Here is a 17,429-nt window from a genome sequence, read left to right on the forward strand (position 1 = left end):
GCCGGTTAAGTTGTCGAGGGCTGATTTCTTGTCCTGTGATAAAAAGCCTTCTGTTTCGACCGGCAAACCTTTCAGGGGACCATTTGCAAGCGAATGGGACCGTTTTTGAGTGAATTGCCAAAAGTCAGATTTTTCCTGAAATTGTGACCCCAGGGGTTAGGGATTTTTTCAAAAAACCTTTTTCTGCCGGTTAAGTTGTCGAGGGCTGATTTCTTGTCCTGTGATAAAAAGCCTTCTGTTGCGACTCCCAAACCTTTCGGGGGAGCATTTGCAAGCATTTGGCACCATTTTTGAGTGAATTGCCAAAAGTCAGATTTTTGCTGAAATTGTGACCCCGGGGGTTAGGCATTTTTTCAAAAAACCTATTTCCGCCGGTTAAGTTGTTGAGGGCTGATTTCTTGTCCTGTGATAAAAATCCTTCTGTTTCAACTCACAAACCTTTCGGGGAGCATTTGCAAGCATTTGGCACCATTTTTGAGTGAATTGCCAAAAGTCAGATTTTTGCTGAAATTGTGACCCCGGGGCTTTGGGATTTTTTCAAAAAATCTTTTTTACACCGGTTAAGTTGTTGAGGGCTGATTTCTTGTCCTGTGATAAAAAGCCTTCTGTTTCGACCCCCAAACCTTTCAGGGGACCATTTGCAAGCGATTGGGACCGTTTTTGAGTGAATTGCCAAAAGTCAGATTTTTCCTGAAATTCTTTTCAAAAAACCTTTTTCCGCCGGTTAAGTTGTCGAGGGCTGATTTCTTGTCCTGTGATAAAAAGCCTTCTGTTTCGTCCGGCAAACCTTTCAGGGGACCATTTGCAAGCGAGTGGGACCGTTTTTGAGTGAATTGCCAAAAGTCAGATTTTTGCTGAAATTGTGACCCCGGGGCTTATTGATTTTTTTCAAAAAACCTTTTTTACACCGGTTAAGTTGTCGAGGGCTGATTTCTTGTCCTCTGATAAAAAGCCTTCTGTTTCGACTCCCAAACCTTGGGGGGGAGCATTTCCAAGCATTTGGCACCATTTTTGAGAGAATTGCCAAAAGTCAGATTTTTGCTGAAATTGTGACCCCGGGGGTTAGGGATTTTTTCAAAAAACCTTTTTCCGCCGGTTAAGTTGTTGAGGGCTGATTTCTTGTCCTGTTATAAAAAGCCTTCTGTTTCGCCTCCCAAACCTTGGGGGGGAACATTTCCAAGCATTTGGCACCATTTTTGAGTGAATTGCCAAAAGTCAGATTTTTGCTGAAATTGTGACCCCGGGGGTTAGGGATTTTTTCAAAAAATCTTTTTTACACTGGTTAAGTTGTTGAGGGCTGATTTCTTGTCCTGTGATAAAAAGCCTTCTGTTTCGACCCCCAAACCTTTCAGGGGACCATTTGCAAGCGATTGGGACCGTTTTTGAGTGAATTGCCAAAAGTCAGATTTTTCCTGAAATTCTTTTCAAAAAACCTTTTTCCGCCGGTTAACTTGTCGAGGGCTGATTTCTTGTCCTGTGATAAAATGCCTTCTGTTTCGACTCCCTACCCTTTCAGGGGAGCATTTGCAAGCGTTTGGCACCATTTTTGAGTGAATTCCCAAAAGTCAGATTTTTCCTGAAATTCTTTTCAAAAAACCTTTTCCCGCCGGTTAAGTTGTTGAGGGCTGATTTCTTGTCCTGTGATAAAAATCCTTCTGTTTCAACTCACAAACCTTTCGGGGGAGCATTTGCAAGCATTTGGCACCATTTTTGAGTGAATTGCCAAAAGTCAGATTTTTGCTGAAATTGTGACCCCGGGGCTTTGGGATTTTTTCAAAAAATCTTTTTTACACCGGTTAAGTTGTTGAGGGCTGATTTCTTGTCCTGTGATAAAAAGCCTTCTGTTTCGACCCCCAAACCTTTCAGGGGACCATTTGCAAGCGATTGGGACCGTTTTTGAGTGAATTGCCAAAAGTCAGATTTTTCCTGAAATTCTTTTCAAAAAACCTTTTTCCGCCGGTTAAGTTGTCGAGGGCTGATTTCTTGTCCTGTGATAAAAAGCCTTCTGTTTCGTCCGGCAAACCTTTCAGGGGACCATTTGCAAGCGAGTGGGACCGTTTTTGAGTGAATTGCCAAAAGTCAGATTTTTGCTGAAATTGTGACCCCGGGGCTTATTGATTTTTTTCAAAAAACCTTTTTTACACCGGTTAAGTTGTCGAGGGCTGATTTCTTGTCCTCTGATAAAAAGCCTTCTGTTTCGACTCCCAAACCTTGGGGGGGAGCATTTCCAAGCATTTGGCACCATTTTTGAGAGAATTGCCAAAAGTCAGATTTTTGCTGAAATTGTGACCCCGGGGGTTAGGGATTTTTTCAAAAAACCTTTTTCCGCCGGTTAAGTTGTTGAGGGCTGATTTCTTGTCCTGTTATAAAAAGCCTTCTGTTTCGCCTCCCAAACCTTGGGGGGGAACATTTCCAAGCATTTGGCACCATTTTTGAGTGAATTGCCAAAAGTCAGATTTTTGCTGAAATTGTGACCCCGGGGGTTAGGGATTTTTTCAAAAAATCTTTTTTACACTGGTTAAGTTGTTGAGGGCTGATTTCTTGTCCTGTGATAAAAAGCCTTCTGTTTCGACCCCCAAACCTTTCAGGGGACCATTTGCAAGCGATTGGGACCGTTTTTGAGTGAATTGCCAAAAGTCAGATTTTTCCTGAAATTCTTTTCAAAAAACCTTTTTCCGCCGGTTAACTTGTCGAGGGCTGATTTCTTGTCCTGTGATAAAATGCCTTCTGTTTCGACTCCCTACCCTTTCAGGGGAGCATTTGCAAGCGTTTGGCACCATTTTTGAGTGAATTCCCAAAAGTCAGATTTTTCCTGAAATTCTTTTCAAAAAACCTTTTCCCGCCGGTTAAGGTGTCGAGGGCTGATTTCTTGTCCTATGATAAAAAGCCTTCTGTTTCGACCGGCAAACCTTTCAGGGGACCATTTGCAAGCGATTGGGACCGTTTTTGAGTGAATTGCCAAAAGTCAGATTTTTGCTGAAATTGTGACCCCAGGGGTTAGGGATTTTTTCAAAAAACCTTTTTCTGCCGGTAAAGTTGTCGAGGGCTGATTTCTTGTCCTGTGATAAAAAGCCTTCTGTTTCGACTCCCAAACCTTTCGGGGGAGCATTTGCAAGCATTTGGCACCATTTTTGAGTGAATTGCAAAAAGTCAGATTTTTGCTGAAATTGTGACCCCGTGGCTTTGGGAGTTTTTCAAAAAATCTTTTTCCTCCGGTTAAGTTGTCGAGGGCTGATTTCTTGTCCTATGATAAAAAGCCTTCTGTTTCGACTCCCAAACCTTTCAGGGGAGCATTTGCAAGCGTTTGGCACAATTTTTGAGTGAATAGCCAAAAGTCAGATTTTTCCTGAAATTCTTTTCAAAAAACCTTCTTCCGCCGGTTAAGTTGTCGAGGGCCGACTTCTTGTCCTCTGATAAAAAGCCTTCTGTTTCGACTCCCAAACCTTGGGGGGGAGCATTTCCAAGCATTTGGCACCATTTTTGAGAGAATTGCCAAAAGTCAGATTTTTGCTGAAATTGTGACCCCGGGGGTTAGGGATTTTTTCAAAAAACCTTTTTCCGCCGGTTAAGTTGTTGAGGGCTGATTTCTTGTCCTGTTATAAAAAGCCTTCTGTTTCGCCTCCCAAACCTTGGGGGGGAGCATTTCCAAGCATTTGGCACCATTTTTGAGTGAATTGCCAAAAGTCAGATTTTTGCTGAAATTGTGACCCCGGGGGTTAGGGATTTTTTCAAAAAATCTTTTTTACACTGGTTAAGTTGTTGAGGGCTGATTTCTTGTCCTGTGATAAAAAGCCTTCTGTTTCGACCCCCAAACCTTTCAGGGGACCATTTGCAAGCGATTGGGACCGTTTTTGAGTGAATTGCCAAAAGTCAGATTTTTCCTGAAATTCTTTTCAAAAAACCTTTTTCCGCCGGTTAACTTGTCGAGGGCTGATTTCTTGTCCTGTGATAAAAAGCCTTCTGTTTCGACCGGCAAACCTTTCAGGGGACCATTTGCAAGCGATTGGGACCGTTTTTGAGTGAATTGCCAAAAGTCAGATTTTTGCTGAAATTGTGACCCCGGGGCTTAGGGATTTTTTCAAAAAACCTTTTTTACACCGGTTAATTTGTCGAGGGCTGATTTCTTGTCCTGTGATAAAAAGCCTTCTGTTTCGACCGGCAAACCTTTCAGGGGACCATTTGCAAGCGATTGGGACCGTTTTTGAGTGAATTGCCAAAAGTCAGATTTTTGTTGAAATTGTGACTACGGGGGTTAGGGATTTTTTCAAAAAACCTTTTTCTGCCGGTTAAGTTGTCGAGGGCTGATTTCTTGTCCTGTGATAAAAAGCCTTCTGTTTCGACTCCCAAACCTTTCGGGGGAGCATTTCCAAGCATTTGGCACCATTTTTGAGTGAATTGCAAAAAGTCAGATTTTTGCTGAAATTGTGACCGCGGGGCTTAGGGATTTTTTCAAAAAATCTTTTTTACACCGGTTAAGTTCTCGAGGGCTGATTTCTTGTCCTGTGATAAAAAGCCTTCTGTTTCGACCCCCAAACCTTTCAGGGGAGCATTTGCAAGCGTTTGGCACCATTTTTGGGTGAATTGCCAAAAGTCAGTATTTTGCTGAAATTGTGACCCCGGGGCTTTGGGATTTTTTCAAAAAATCTTTTTCTTCCGGTTAAGTTGTCGAGGGCTGATTTCTTGTCCTGTGATAAAAAGCCTTCTGTTTCGACTCCCAAACCTTTCAGGGGAGCATTTGCAAGCGTTTGGCACAATTTTTGAGGGAATAGCCAAAAGTCAGATTTTTCCTGAAATTCTTTTCAAAAAACCTTTTTCCGCCGGTTAAGTTGTCGAGGGCTGATTTCTTGTCCTGTCATAAAAAGCCTTCTGTTTCGACTCCCAAACCTTGGGGGGGGAGCATTTCCAAGCATTTGGCACCATTTTTGAGTGAATTGCCAAAAGTCAGATTTTTGCTGAAATTGTGACCCCGGGGGTTAGGGATTTTTTCAAAAAACCTTTTTCCGCCGGTTAAGTTGTTGAGGGCTGATTTCTTGTCCTGTGATAAAAAGCCTTCTGTTTCAACTCCCAAACCTTTTGGGGGAGCATTTGCAAGCATTTGGCACCATTTTTGAGTGAATTGCAAAAAGTCAGATTTTTGCTGAAATTGTGACCGCGGGGCTTAGGGATTTTTTCAAAAAATCTTTTTTACACCGGTTAAGTTCTCAAGGGCTGATTTCTTGTCCTGTGATAAAAAGCCTTCTGTTTCGACCCCCAAACCTTTCAGGGGAGCATTTGCAAGCGTTTGGCACCATTTTTGAGTGAATTGCCAAAAGTCAGTCTTTTGCTGAAATTGTGACCCCGGGGCTTTGGGATTTTTTCAAAAAATCTTTTTCTTCCGGTTAAGTTGTCGAGGGCTGATTTCTTGTCCTGTGATAAAAAGCCTTCTGTTTCGACTCCCAAACCTTTCAGGGGAGCATTTGCAAGCGTTTGGCACAATTTTTGAGTGAATAGCCAAAAGTCAGATTTTTCCTGAAATTCTTTTCAAAAAACCTTTTTCCGCCGGTTAAGTTGTCGAGGGCTGATTTCTTGTCCTGTGATAAAAAGCCTTCTGTTTCGACTCCCAAACCTTGGGGGGGAGCATTTCCAAGCATTTGGCACCATTTTTGAGTGAATTGCCAAAAGTCAGATTTTTGCTGAAATTGTGACCCCGAGGCTTAGGGATTTTTTCAAAAAACCTTTTTCTTCCGGTTAAGTTGTCGAGGGCTGATTTCTTCTCCTGTGATAAAAAGCCTTCTGTTTCGAATCCCAAACCTTTCGGGGGACAATTTGCAAGCGATTGGGACCGTTTTTGAGTGAATTGCCAAAAGTCAGATTTTTGCTGAAATTGTGACCCCAGGGGTTAGGGATTTTTTCAAAAAATCTTTTTCCTCCGGTTAAGTTGTCGAGGGCTGATTTCTTGTCCTGTGATAAAAAGTCTTCGGTTTCGACTCCCTACCCTTTCAAGGGAGCATTTGCAAGCGTTTGGCACCATTTTTGAGTGAATTGCCAAAAGTCAGATTTTTCCTGAAATTCTTTTCAAAAAACCTTTTTCCACCGATTAAGTTGTCAAGGGCTGATTTCTTGTCCTGTGATAAAAAGCCTTCTGTTTCGACCCCCAAACCTTTCAGGGGACCATTTGCATGCGATTGCGACCATTTTTGAGTAAATTGCCAGAAGTCAGATTTTTGCGGAAATTGTGACCCCGGGGGTTAGGGATTTTTTCAAAAAACCTCTTTCCGCCGGTTAAGTTGTTGAGGGCTGATTTCTTGTCCTGTGATAAAAAGCCTTCTGTTTCAACTCCCAAACCTTTTGGGGGAGCATTTGCAAGCATTTGGCACCATTTTTGAGTAAATTGCCAGAAGTCAGATTTTTGCGGAAATTGTGACCCCGGGGGTTAGGGATTTTTTCAAAAAACCTCTTTACACCGGTTAAGTTGTTGAGGGCTGATTTCTTGTCCTGTGATAAAAAGCCTTCTGTTTCGACCCCAAAACCTTTCAGGGGACCATTTGCAAGCGATTGGGACCGTTTTTGAGTGAATTGCCAAAAGTCAGATTTTTCCTGAAATTCTTTTCAAAAAACCGTTTTCCGCCGGTTAACTTGTCGAGGGCTGATTTCTTGTCCTGTGATAAAAAGCCTTCTGTTTCGACCGGCAAACCTTTCAGGGGACCATTTGCAAGCGATTGGGACCGTTTTTGAGTGAATTGCCAAAAGTCAGATTTTTGCTGAAATTGTGACCCCGGGGCTTAGGGATTTTTTCAAAAAACCTTTTTTACACCGGTTAAGTTGTCGAGGGCTGATTTCTTGTCCTGTGATAAAAAGCCTTCTGTTTCGACCGGCAAACCTTTCAGGGGACCATTTGCAAGCGATTGGGACCGTTTTTGAGTGAATTGCCAAAAGTCAGTATTTTGCTGAAATTGTGACCCCGGGGCTTTGGGATTTTTTCAAAAAATCTTTTTCCTCCGGTTAAGTTGTCGAGGGCTGATTTCTTGTCCTGTGATAAAAAGCCTTCTGTTTCGACTCCCTACCCTTTTAGGAGAGCATTTGCAAGCGTTTGGCACCATTTTTGAGTGAATTGCCAAAAGTCAGATTTTTCCTGAAATTCTTTTCAAAAAACCTTTTTCCGCCGGTTAAGTTGTCGAGGGCTGATTTCTTGTCCTGTGATAAAAAGCCTTCTGTTTCGACTCCCAAACCTTGGGGGGGAGCATTTCCAAGCATTTGGCACCATTTTTGAGTGAATTGCCAAAAGTCAGATTTTTGCTGAAATTGTGACCCCGGGGCTTAGGGATTTTTTCAAAAAACCTTTTTCTGCCGGTTAAGTTGTCGAGGGCTGATTTCTTGTCCTGTGATAAAAAGCCTTCTGTTTCGAATCCCAAACCTTTCGGGGGACAATTTGCAAGCGATTGGGACCGTTTTTGAGTGAATTGCCAAAAGTCAGATTTTTGCTGAAATTGTGACCACAGGGGTTACGGATTTTTTCAAAAAATCTTTTTCCTCCGGTTAAGTTGTCGAGGGCTGATTTCTTGTCCTGTGATAAAAAGTCTTTGGTTTCGACTCCCTACCCTTTCAGGGGAGCATTTGCAAGCGTTTGGCACCATTTTTGAGTGAATTGCCAAAAGTCAGATTTTTGCTGAAATTGTGACCCCGGGGGTTAGGGATTTTTTCAAAAAACCTTTTTCCGCCGATTAAGTTGTCGAGGGCTGATTTCTTGTCCTGTGATAAAAAGCCTTCTGTTTCGACTCCCAAACCTTGGGGGGGAGCATTTCCAAGCATTTGGCACCATTTTTGAGTGAATTGCCAAAAGTCAGATTTTTGCTGAAATTGTGACCCCGGGGTTAGGGATTTTTTCAAAAAACCTTTTTCTGCCGGTTAAGTTGTCGAGGGCTGATTTCTTGTCCTGTGATAAAAAGCCTTCTGTTTCGACTCCGAAACCTTTCGGGGGAGCATTTGCAAGCATTTGGCACCATTTTTGAGTGAATTGCCAAAAGTCAGATTTTTCCTGAAATTCTTTTCAAAAAACCTTTTTCCGCCGGTTAAGTTGTCGAGGGCTGATTTCTTATCCTGTGATAAAAAGCCTTCTGTTTCGACCGGCAAACCTTTCAGGGGACCATTTGCAAGCGACTGGGACCGGTTTTGAGTGAATTGCCAAAAGTCAGATTTTTGCTGAAATTGTGACCCCGAGGGTTAGGGATTTTTTCAAAAAACCTTTTTCTGCCGGTTAAGTTGTCGAGGGCTGATTTCTTTTCCTGTGACAAAAAGCCTTCTGTTTCGAATCCCTACCCTTTCAGGGGAGCATTTGCAAGCGTTTGGCACCATTTTTGAGTGAATTGCCAAAAGTCAGATTTTTCCTGAAATTCTTTTCAAAAAACCTTTTTCCGCAGGTTAAGTTGTCGAGGGCTGATTTCTTGTCCTGTGATAAAAAGCCTTCTGTTTCGACCGGCAAACCTTTCAGGGGACCATTTGCAAGCGATTAGGACCGTTTTTGAGTGAATTGCCAAAAGTCAGATTTTTCCTGAAATTGTGACCCCGGGGGTTAGGGATTTTTTCAAAATACCTTTTTCCGCCGGTTAAGTTGTCGAGGGCTGATTTCTTGTCCTGTGATAAAAAGCCTTCTGTTTCGACTCCCAAACCTTGGGGGGGGGGGGGAGCATTTCCAAGCATTTGGCACCATTTTTGAGTGAATTGCAAAAAGTCAGATTTTTGCTGAAATTGTGACCCCGGGGGTTAGGGATTTTTTCAAAAAACCTTTTTCCGCCGGTTTAGTTGTCGAGGGCTGATTTCTTGTCCTCTGATAAAAAGCCATCTGTTTCGACTCCCAAACCTTTCAGGGGAGCATTTGCAAGCATTTGGCACCATTTTTGAGTGAATTGCCAAAAGTCAGTATTTTGCTGAAATTGTGACCCCGGGGTTTTGGGATTTTTTCAAAAAATCTTTTTCCTCCGGTTAAGTTATCGAAGGCTGATTTCTTGTCCTGTGATAAAAAGCCTTCGGTTTCGACTCCCTACCCTTTTAGGGGAGCATTTGCAAGCGTTTGTCACCATTTTTGAGTGAATTGCCAAAAGTCAGATTTTTCCTGAAATTCTTTTCAAAAAACCTTTTTCCGCCGGTTAAGTTGTCGAGGGCTGATTTCTTATCCTGTGTTAAAAAGCCTTCTGTTTCGACCGGAAAACCTTTCGGGGGACCATTTGCAAGCGATTGGGACCGTTTTTGAGTGAATTGCCAAAAGTCAGATTTTTGCTGAAATTGTGACCCGGGGGTTAGGGATTTTTTCAAAATACCTTTTTCCGCCGGTTAAGTTGTCGAGGGCTGATTTCTTGTCCTGTGATAAAAAGCCTTCTGTTTGGACTCCCAAACCTTGGGGGGGGGGAGCATTTCCAAGCATTTGGCACCATTTTTGAGTGAATTGCAAAAAGTCAGATTTTTGCTGAAATTGTGACCCCGGGGGTTAGGGATTTTTTCAAAAAACCTTTTTCCGCCGGTTTAGTTGTCGAGGGCTGATTTCTTGTCCTCTGATAAAAAGCCATCTGTTTCGACTCCCAAACCTTTCAGGGGAGCATTTCCAAGCATTTGGCACCATTTTTGAGCGAATTGCCAAAAGTCAGTATTTTGCTGAAATTGTGACCCCGGGGCTTTCGGATTTTTTCAAAAAATCTTTTTCCTCCGGTTAAGTTGTCGAGGGCTGATTTCTTGTCCTGTGATAAAAAGCCTTCTGTTTCGACTCCCTACCCTTTCAGGGGAGCATTTGCAAGCGTTTGGCACCATTTTTGAGTGAATTGCCAAAAGTCAGATTTTTCCTGAAATTCTTTTCAAAAAACCTTTTTCCGCCGGTTAAGTTGTCGAGGGCTGATTTCTTGTCCTGTGATAAAAAGCCTTCTGTTTCGACCGGCAAACCTTTCAGGGGACCATTTGCAAGCGATTGGGACCGTTTTTGAGTGAATTGCCAAAAGTCAGATTTTTGCTGAAATTGTGACCCCGGGGCTTAGGGATTTTTTCAAAAAACCTTTTTTACACCGGTTAAGTTGTCGAGGGCTGATTTCTTGTCCTGTGATAAAAAGCCTTCTGTTTCGACCGGCAAACCTTTCAGGGGACCATTTGCAAGCGATTGGGACCGTTTTTGAGTGAATTGCCAAAAGTCAGATTTTTGCTGAAATTGTGACTCCGGGGGTTAGGGATTTTTTCAAAAAACCTTTTTCTGCCGGTTAAGTTGTCGAGGGCTGATTTCTTGTCCTGTGATAAAAAGCCTTCTGTTTTGACTCCCAAACCTTTCGGGGGAGCATTTGCAAGCATTTTGCACCATTTTTGAGTGAATTGCCAAAAGTCAGATTTTTGCTGAAATTGTGACCCCAGGGGTTAGGGATTTTTTCAAAAAACCTTTTTCTGCCGGTTAAGTTGTCGAGGGCTGATTTCTTGTCCTGTGATAAAAAGCCTTCTGTTTCGAATCCCAAACCTTTCGGGGGACAATTTGCAAGCGATTGGGACCGTATTTGAGTGAATTGCCAAAAGTCAGATTTTTGCTGAAATTGTGACCCCAGGGGTTAGGGATTTTTTCAAAAAATCTTTTTCCTCCGGTTAAGTTGTCGAGGGCTGATTTCTTGTCCTGTGATAAAAAGCCTTCTGTTTCGACTTCCAAACCTTTCAGGGGAGCATTTGCAAGCGTTTGGCACAATTTTTGAGTGAATAGCCAAAAGTCAGATTTTTCCTGAAATTCTTTTCAAAAAACCTTTTTCCGCCGGTTAAGTTGTCGAGGGCTGATTTCTTGTCCTGTGATAAAAAGCCTTCTGTTTCGACCGGCAAACCTTTCAGGGGACCATTTGCAAGCGATTGGGACCGTTTTTGAGTGAATTGCCAAAAGTCAGATTTTTGCTGAAATTGTGACCCCGGGGCTTAGGGATTTTTTCAAAAAACCTTTTTTACACCGGTTAAGTTGTCGAGGGCTGATTTCTTGTCCTGTGATAAAAAGCCTTCTGTTTCGACCGGCAAACCTTTCAGGGGACCATTTGCAAGCGATTGGGACCGTTTTTGAGTGAATTGCCAAAAGTCAGATTTTTGCTGAAATTGTGACTCCGGGGGTTAGGGATTTTTTCAAAAAACCTTTTTCTGCCGGTTAAGTTGTCGAGGGCTGATTTCTTGTCCTGTGATAAAAAGCCTTCTGTTTTGACTCCCAAACCTTTCGGGGGAGCATTTGCAAGCATTTTGCACCATTTTTGAGTGAATTGCCAAAAGTCAGATTTTTGCTGAAATTGTGACCCCAGGGGTTAGGGATTTTTTCAAAAAACCTTTTTCTGCCGGTTAAGTTGTCGAGGGCTGATTTCTTGTCCTGTGATAAAAAGCCTTCTGTTTCGACCCCCAAACCTTTCAGGGGAGCATTTGCAAGCGTTTGGCACCATTTTTGAGTGAATTGCCAAAAGTCAGTATTTTGCTGAAATTGTGACCCCAGGGTTTTGGGATTTTTTCAAAAAATCTTTTTCCTCCGGTTAAGTTGTCGAGGGCTGATTTCTTGTCCTGTGATAAAAAGCCTTCTGTTTCGACTCCCAAACCTTTCAGGGGAGCATTTGCAAGCGTTTGGCACAATTTTTGAGTGAATAGCCAAAAGTCAGATTTTTCCTGAAATTCTTTTCAAAAAACCTTTTTCCGCCGGTTAAGTTGTCGAGGGCTGATTTCTTGCCCTGTGATAAAAAGCCTTCTGTTTCGACTCCCAAACCTTGGGGGGGAGCATTTCCAAGCGTTTGGCACCATTTTTGAGTGAATTGCCAAAAGTCAGATTTTTCCTGAAATTCTTTTCAAAAAACCTTTTTCCGCCGGTTAAGTTGTCGAGGGCTTATTTCTTATCCTGTGATAAAAAGCCTTCTGTTTCGATCGGCAAACCTTTCAGGGGACCATTTGCAAGCGATTGAGACCGTTTTTGAGTGAATTGCCAAAAGTCAGATTTTTCCGGAAATTGTGACCCCAGGGGGTTAGGGATTTTTTCAAAATACCTTTTTCCGCCGGTTAAGTTGTCGAGGGCTGATTTCTTGTCCTGTGATAAAAAGCTTTCTGTTGCGACTCCCAAACCTTTCCGGGGAGCATTTGCAAGCATTTGGCACTATTTTTGAGTGAATTGCCAAAAGTCAGATTTTTGCTGAAATTGTGACTCCGGGGCTTAGGGATTTTTTCAAAAAAGCTTTTTCCACCGGTTAAGTTGTCAATGGCTGATTTCTTGTCCTGTGATAAAAAGCCTTCTGTTTCGACCCCCAAACCTTTCAGGGGACCATTTGCATGCGATTGCGACCATCTTTGAGTAAATTGCCAGAAGTCAGATTTTTGCTGAAATTGTGACCCCGGGGGTTAGGGATATTTTCAAAAAACCTTTTTCCGCCGGTTAAGTTGTTGCGGGCTGATTTCTTGTCCTGTGATAAAAAGCCTTCTGTTTCAACTCCCAAACCTTTCGGGGGAGCATTTGCAAGCATTTGGCACCATTTTTGAGTGAATTGCCAAAAGTCAGATTTTTGCTGAAATTGTGACCCCGGGGGTTAGGGATTTTTTCAAAAAATCTTTTTCCTCCGGTTAAGTTGCCGAGGGCTGATTTCTTGTCCTGTGATAAAAAGCCTTCGGTTTCGACTCCCTACCCTTTTAGGGGAGCATTTACAAGCGTTTGGCACCATTTTTGAGTGCATTGCCAAAAGTCAGATTTTTCCTGAAATTCTTTTCAAAAAACCTTTTTCCGCCGGTTAAGTTGTCGAGGGCTGATTTCTTATCCTGTGTTAAAAAGCCTTCTGTTTCGACCGGCAAACCTTTCGGGGGACCATTTGCAAGCGATTGGGACCGTTTTTGAGTGAATTGCCAAAAGTCAGATTTTTGCTGAAATTGTGACCCCGGGGGTTAGGGATTTTTTCAAAATACCTTTTTCCGCCGGTTAAGTTGTCGAGGGCTGATTTCTTGTCCGGTGATAAAAAGCCTTCTGTTTCGACTCCCAAACCTTGGGGGGGAGCATTTCCAAGCATTTTGCACCATTTTTGAGTGAATTGCCAAAAGTCAGATTTTTGCTGAAATTGTGACCCTGGGGGTTAGGGATTTTTTCAAAAAACCTTTTTCCGCTGGTTTAGTTGTCGAGGGCTGATTTCTTGTCCTCTGATAAAAAGCCATTGTTTCGACTCCCAAACCTTTCAGGGGAGCATTTGCAAGCATTTGGCACCATTTTTGAGTGAATTGCCAATAGTCAGTATTTTGCTGAAATTGTGACCCCGGGGCTTTGGGATTTTTTCAAAAAATCGTTTTCCTCCGGTTAAGTTGTCGAGGGCTGATTTCTGGTCCTGTGATAAAAAGCCTTCTGTTTCGACCGGCAAACCTTTCAGGGGACCATTTGCAAGCGATTGGGACCGTTTTTGAGTGAATTGCCAGAAGTCAGATTTTTGCTGAAATTGTGACCCCGGGGGTTAGGGATTTTTTCAAAAAGCTTTTTCTGCCGGTTAAGTTGTCGAGGGCTGATTCTTGTCCTGTGATAAAAAGCCTTCTGTTTCGACTCAAAAACCTTTCGGGGGAGCATTTGCAAGCGTTTGGCACCATTTTTGAGTGAATTGCCAAAAGTCAGTATTTTGCTGAAATTGTGACCCCGGGGCTTTGGGATTTTTTCAAAAAATCTTTTTCCTCCGGTTAAGTTGTCGAGGGCTGATTTCTTGTCCTGTGATAAAAAGCCTTCTGTTTCGACTTCCAAACCTTTCAGGGGAGCATTTGCAAGCGTTTGGCACAATTTTTGAGTGAATAGCCAAAAGTCAGATTTTTCCTGAAATTCTTTTCAAAAAACCTTTTTCCGCCGGTTAAGTTGTCGAGGGCTGATTTCTTGTCCTGTGATAAAAAGCCTTCTGTTTCGACTCCCAAACCTTGGGGGGGGGGAGCATTTCCAAGCATTTGGCACCATTTTTGAGTGAATTGCCAAAAGTCAGTTTTTTGCTGAAATTGTGACCCCGGGGCTTAGGGATTTTTTCAAAAAAACTTTTTCTGCCGGTTTTGTCGTCGAGGGCTGATTTCTTGTCCTGTGATAAAAAGCCTTCTGTTTCGAATCCCAAACCTTTCGGGGGACAATTTGCAAGCGATTGGGACCGTTTTTGAGTGAATTGCCAAAAGTCAGATTTTTCCTGAAATTGTGACCCCGGGGGTTAGGGATTTTTTCAAAATACCTTTTTCCGCCGGTTAAGTTGTCGAGGGCTGATTTCTTGTCCTGTGATAAAAAGCCTTCTGTTTCGACTCCCAAACCTTGGGGGGGGGGGGGAGCATTTCCAAGCATTTGGCACCATTTTTGAGTGAATTGCAAAAAGTCAGATTTTCGCTGAAATTGTGACCCTTGGGGTTAGGGATTTTTTCAAAAAACCTTTTTCCGCCGGTTTAGTTGTCGAGGGCTGATTTCTTCTCCTCTGATAAAAAGCCATCTGTTTCGACTCCCAAACCTTTCAGGGGAGCATTTGCAAGCATTTGGCACCATTTTTGAGTGAATTGCCAAAAGTCAGTATTTTGCTGAAATTGTGACCCCGGGGCTTTGGGATTTTTTCAAAAAATCTTTTTCCTCCGGTTAAGTTGTCGAAGGCTGATTTCTTGTCCTGTGATAAAAAGCCTTCGGTTTCGACTCCCTACCCTTTTAGGGGAGCATTTGCAAGCGTTTGGCACCATTTTTGAGTGAATTGCCAAAAGTCAGATTTTTCCTGAAATTCTTTTCAAAAAACCTTTTTCCGCCGGTTAAGTTGTCGAGGGCTGATTTCTTATCCTGTGTTAAAAAGCCTTCTGTTTCGACCGGCAAACCTTTCGGGGGACCATTTGCAAGCGATTGGGACCGTTTTTGAGTGAATTGCCAAAAGTCAGATTTTTGCTGAAATTGTGACCCCGGGGGTTAGGGATTTTTTCAAAATACCTTTTTCCGCCGGTTAAGTTGTTGCGGGCTGATTTCTTGTCCTGTGATAAAAAGCCTTCTGTTTCAACTCCCAAACCTTTCGGGGGAGCATTTGAAAGCATTTAGCACCATTTTTGAGTGAATTGCCAAAAGTCAGATTTTTGCTGAAATTGTGACCCCGGGGGTTAGGGATTTTTTCAAAAAATCTTTTTCCTCCGGTTAAGTTGCCGAGGGCTGATTTCTTGTCCTGTGATAAAAAGCCTTCGGTTTCGACTCCCTACCCTTTTAGGGGAGCATTTACAAGCGTTTGGCACCATTTTTGAGTGCATTGCCAAAAGTCAGATTTTTCCTGAAATTCTTTTCAAAAAACCTTTTTCCGCCGGTTAGGTTGTCGAGGGCTGATTTCTTATCCTGTGTTAAAAAGCCTTCTGTTTCGACCGGCAAACCTTTCGGGGGACCATTTGCAAGCGATTGGGACCGTTTTTGAGTGAATTGCCAAAAGTCAGATTTTTGCTGAAATTGTGACCCCGGGGGTTAGGGATTTTTTCAAAATACCTTTTTCCGCCGGTTAAGTTGTCGAGGGCTGATTTCTTGTCCTGTGATAAAAAGCCTTCTGTTTCGACTCCCAAACCTTGGGGGGGAGCATTTCCAAGCATTTTGCACCATTTTTGAGTGAATTGCCAAAAGTCAGATTTTTGCTGAAATTGTGACCCCGGGGGTTAGGGATTTTTTCAAAAAACCTTTTTCCGCCGGTTTAGTTGTCGAGGGCTGATTTCTTGTCCTCTGATAAAAAGCCATTGTTTCGACTCCCAAACCTTTCAGGGGAGCATTTGCAAGCATTTGGCACCATTTTTGAGTGAATTGCCAAAAGTCAGTATTTTGCTGAAATTGTGACCCCGGGGCTTTGGGATTTTTTCAAAAAATCGTTTTCCTCCGGTTAAGTTGTCGAGGGCTGATTTCTGGTCGTGTGATAAAAAGCCTTCTGTTTCGACCGGCAAACCTTTCAGGGGACCATTTGCAAGCGATTGGGACCGTTTTTGAGTGAATTGCCAGAAGTCAGATTTTTGCTGAAATTGTGACCCCGGGGGTTAGGGATTTTTTCAAAAAGCTTTTTCTGCCGGTTAAGTTGTCGAGGGCTGATTCTTGTCCTGTGATAAAAAGCCTTCTGTTTCGACTCAAAAACCTTTCGGGGGAGCATTTGCAAGCGTTTGGCACCATTTTTGAGTGAATTGCCAAAAGTCAGTATTTTGCTGAAATTGTGACCCCGGGGCTTTGGGATTTTTTCAAAAAATCTTTTTCCTCCGGTTAAGTTGTCGAGGGCTGATTTCTTGTCCTGTGATAAAAAGCCTTCTGTTTCGACTTCCAAACCTTTCAGGGGAGCATTTGCAAGCGTTTGGCACAATTTTTGAGTGAATAGCCAAAAGTCAGATTTTTCCTGAAATTCTTTTCAAAAAACCTTTTTCCGCCGGTTAAGTTGTCGAGGGCTGATTTCTTGTCCTGTGATAAAAAGCCTTCTGTTTCGACTCCCAAACCTTGGGGGGGGAGCATTTCCAAGCATTTGGCACCATTTTTGAGTGAATTGCCAAAAGTCAGTTTTTTGCTGAAATTGTGACCCCGGGGCTTAGGGATTTTTTCAAAAAACCTTTTTCTGCCGGTTTTGTCGTCGAGGGCTGATTTCTTGTCCTGTGATAAAAAGCCTTCTGTTTCGAATCCCAAACCTTTCGGGGGACAATTTGCAAGCGATTGGGACCGTTTTTGAGTGAATTGCCAAAAGTCAGATTTTTCCTGAAATTGTGACCCCGGGGGTTAGGGATTTTTTCAAAATACCTTTTTCCGCCGGTTAAGTTGTCGAGGGCTGATTTCTTGTCCTGTGATAAAAAGCCTTCTGTTTCGACTCCCAAACCTTGGGGGGGGGGAGCATTTGCAAGCATTTGGCACCATTTTTGAGTGAATTGCAAAAAGTCAGATTTTTGCTGAAATTGTGATCCTTGGGGTTAGGGATTTTTTCAAAAAACCTTTTTCCGCCGGTTTAGTTGTCGAGGGCTGATTTCCTCTCCTCTGATAAAAAGCCATTGTTTCGACTCCCAAACCTTTCAGGGGAGCATTTGCAAGCATTTGGCACCATTTTTGAGTGAATTGCCAAAAGTCAGTATTTTGCTGAAATTGTGACCCCGGGGCTTTGGGATTTTTTCAAAAAATCGTTTTCCTCCGGTTAAGTTGTCGAGGGCTGATTTCTTGTCCTGTGTTAAAAAGTCTTCTGTTTCGACCGGCAAACCTTTCAGGGAACCATTTGCAAGCGATTGGGACCGTTTTTGAGTGAATTGCCAGAAGTCAGATTTTTGCTGAAATTGTGACCCCGGGGGTTAGGGATTTTTTCAAAAATCTTTTTCTGCCGGTTAAGTTGTCGAGGGCTGATTTCTTGTCCTGTGATAAAAAGCCTTCTGTTTCGACTCCCAAACCTTTCGGGGGAGCATTTGCAAGCGTTTGGCACCATTTTTGAGTGAATTGCCAAAAGTCAGTATTTTGCTGAAATTGTGACCCCGGGGCTTTGGGATTT

Source organism: Podarcis tiliguerta (genome assembly GCF_965153285.1).
Source record: "Podarcis tiliguerta genome assembly, chromosome: 9".
NCBI classification, from domain to species: domain Eukaryota; kingdom Metazoa; phylum Chordata; class Lepidosauria; order Squamata; family Lacertidae; genus Podarcis; species Podarcis tiliguerta.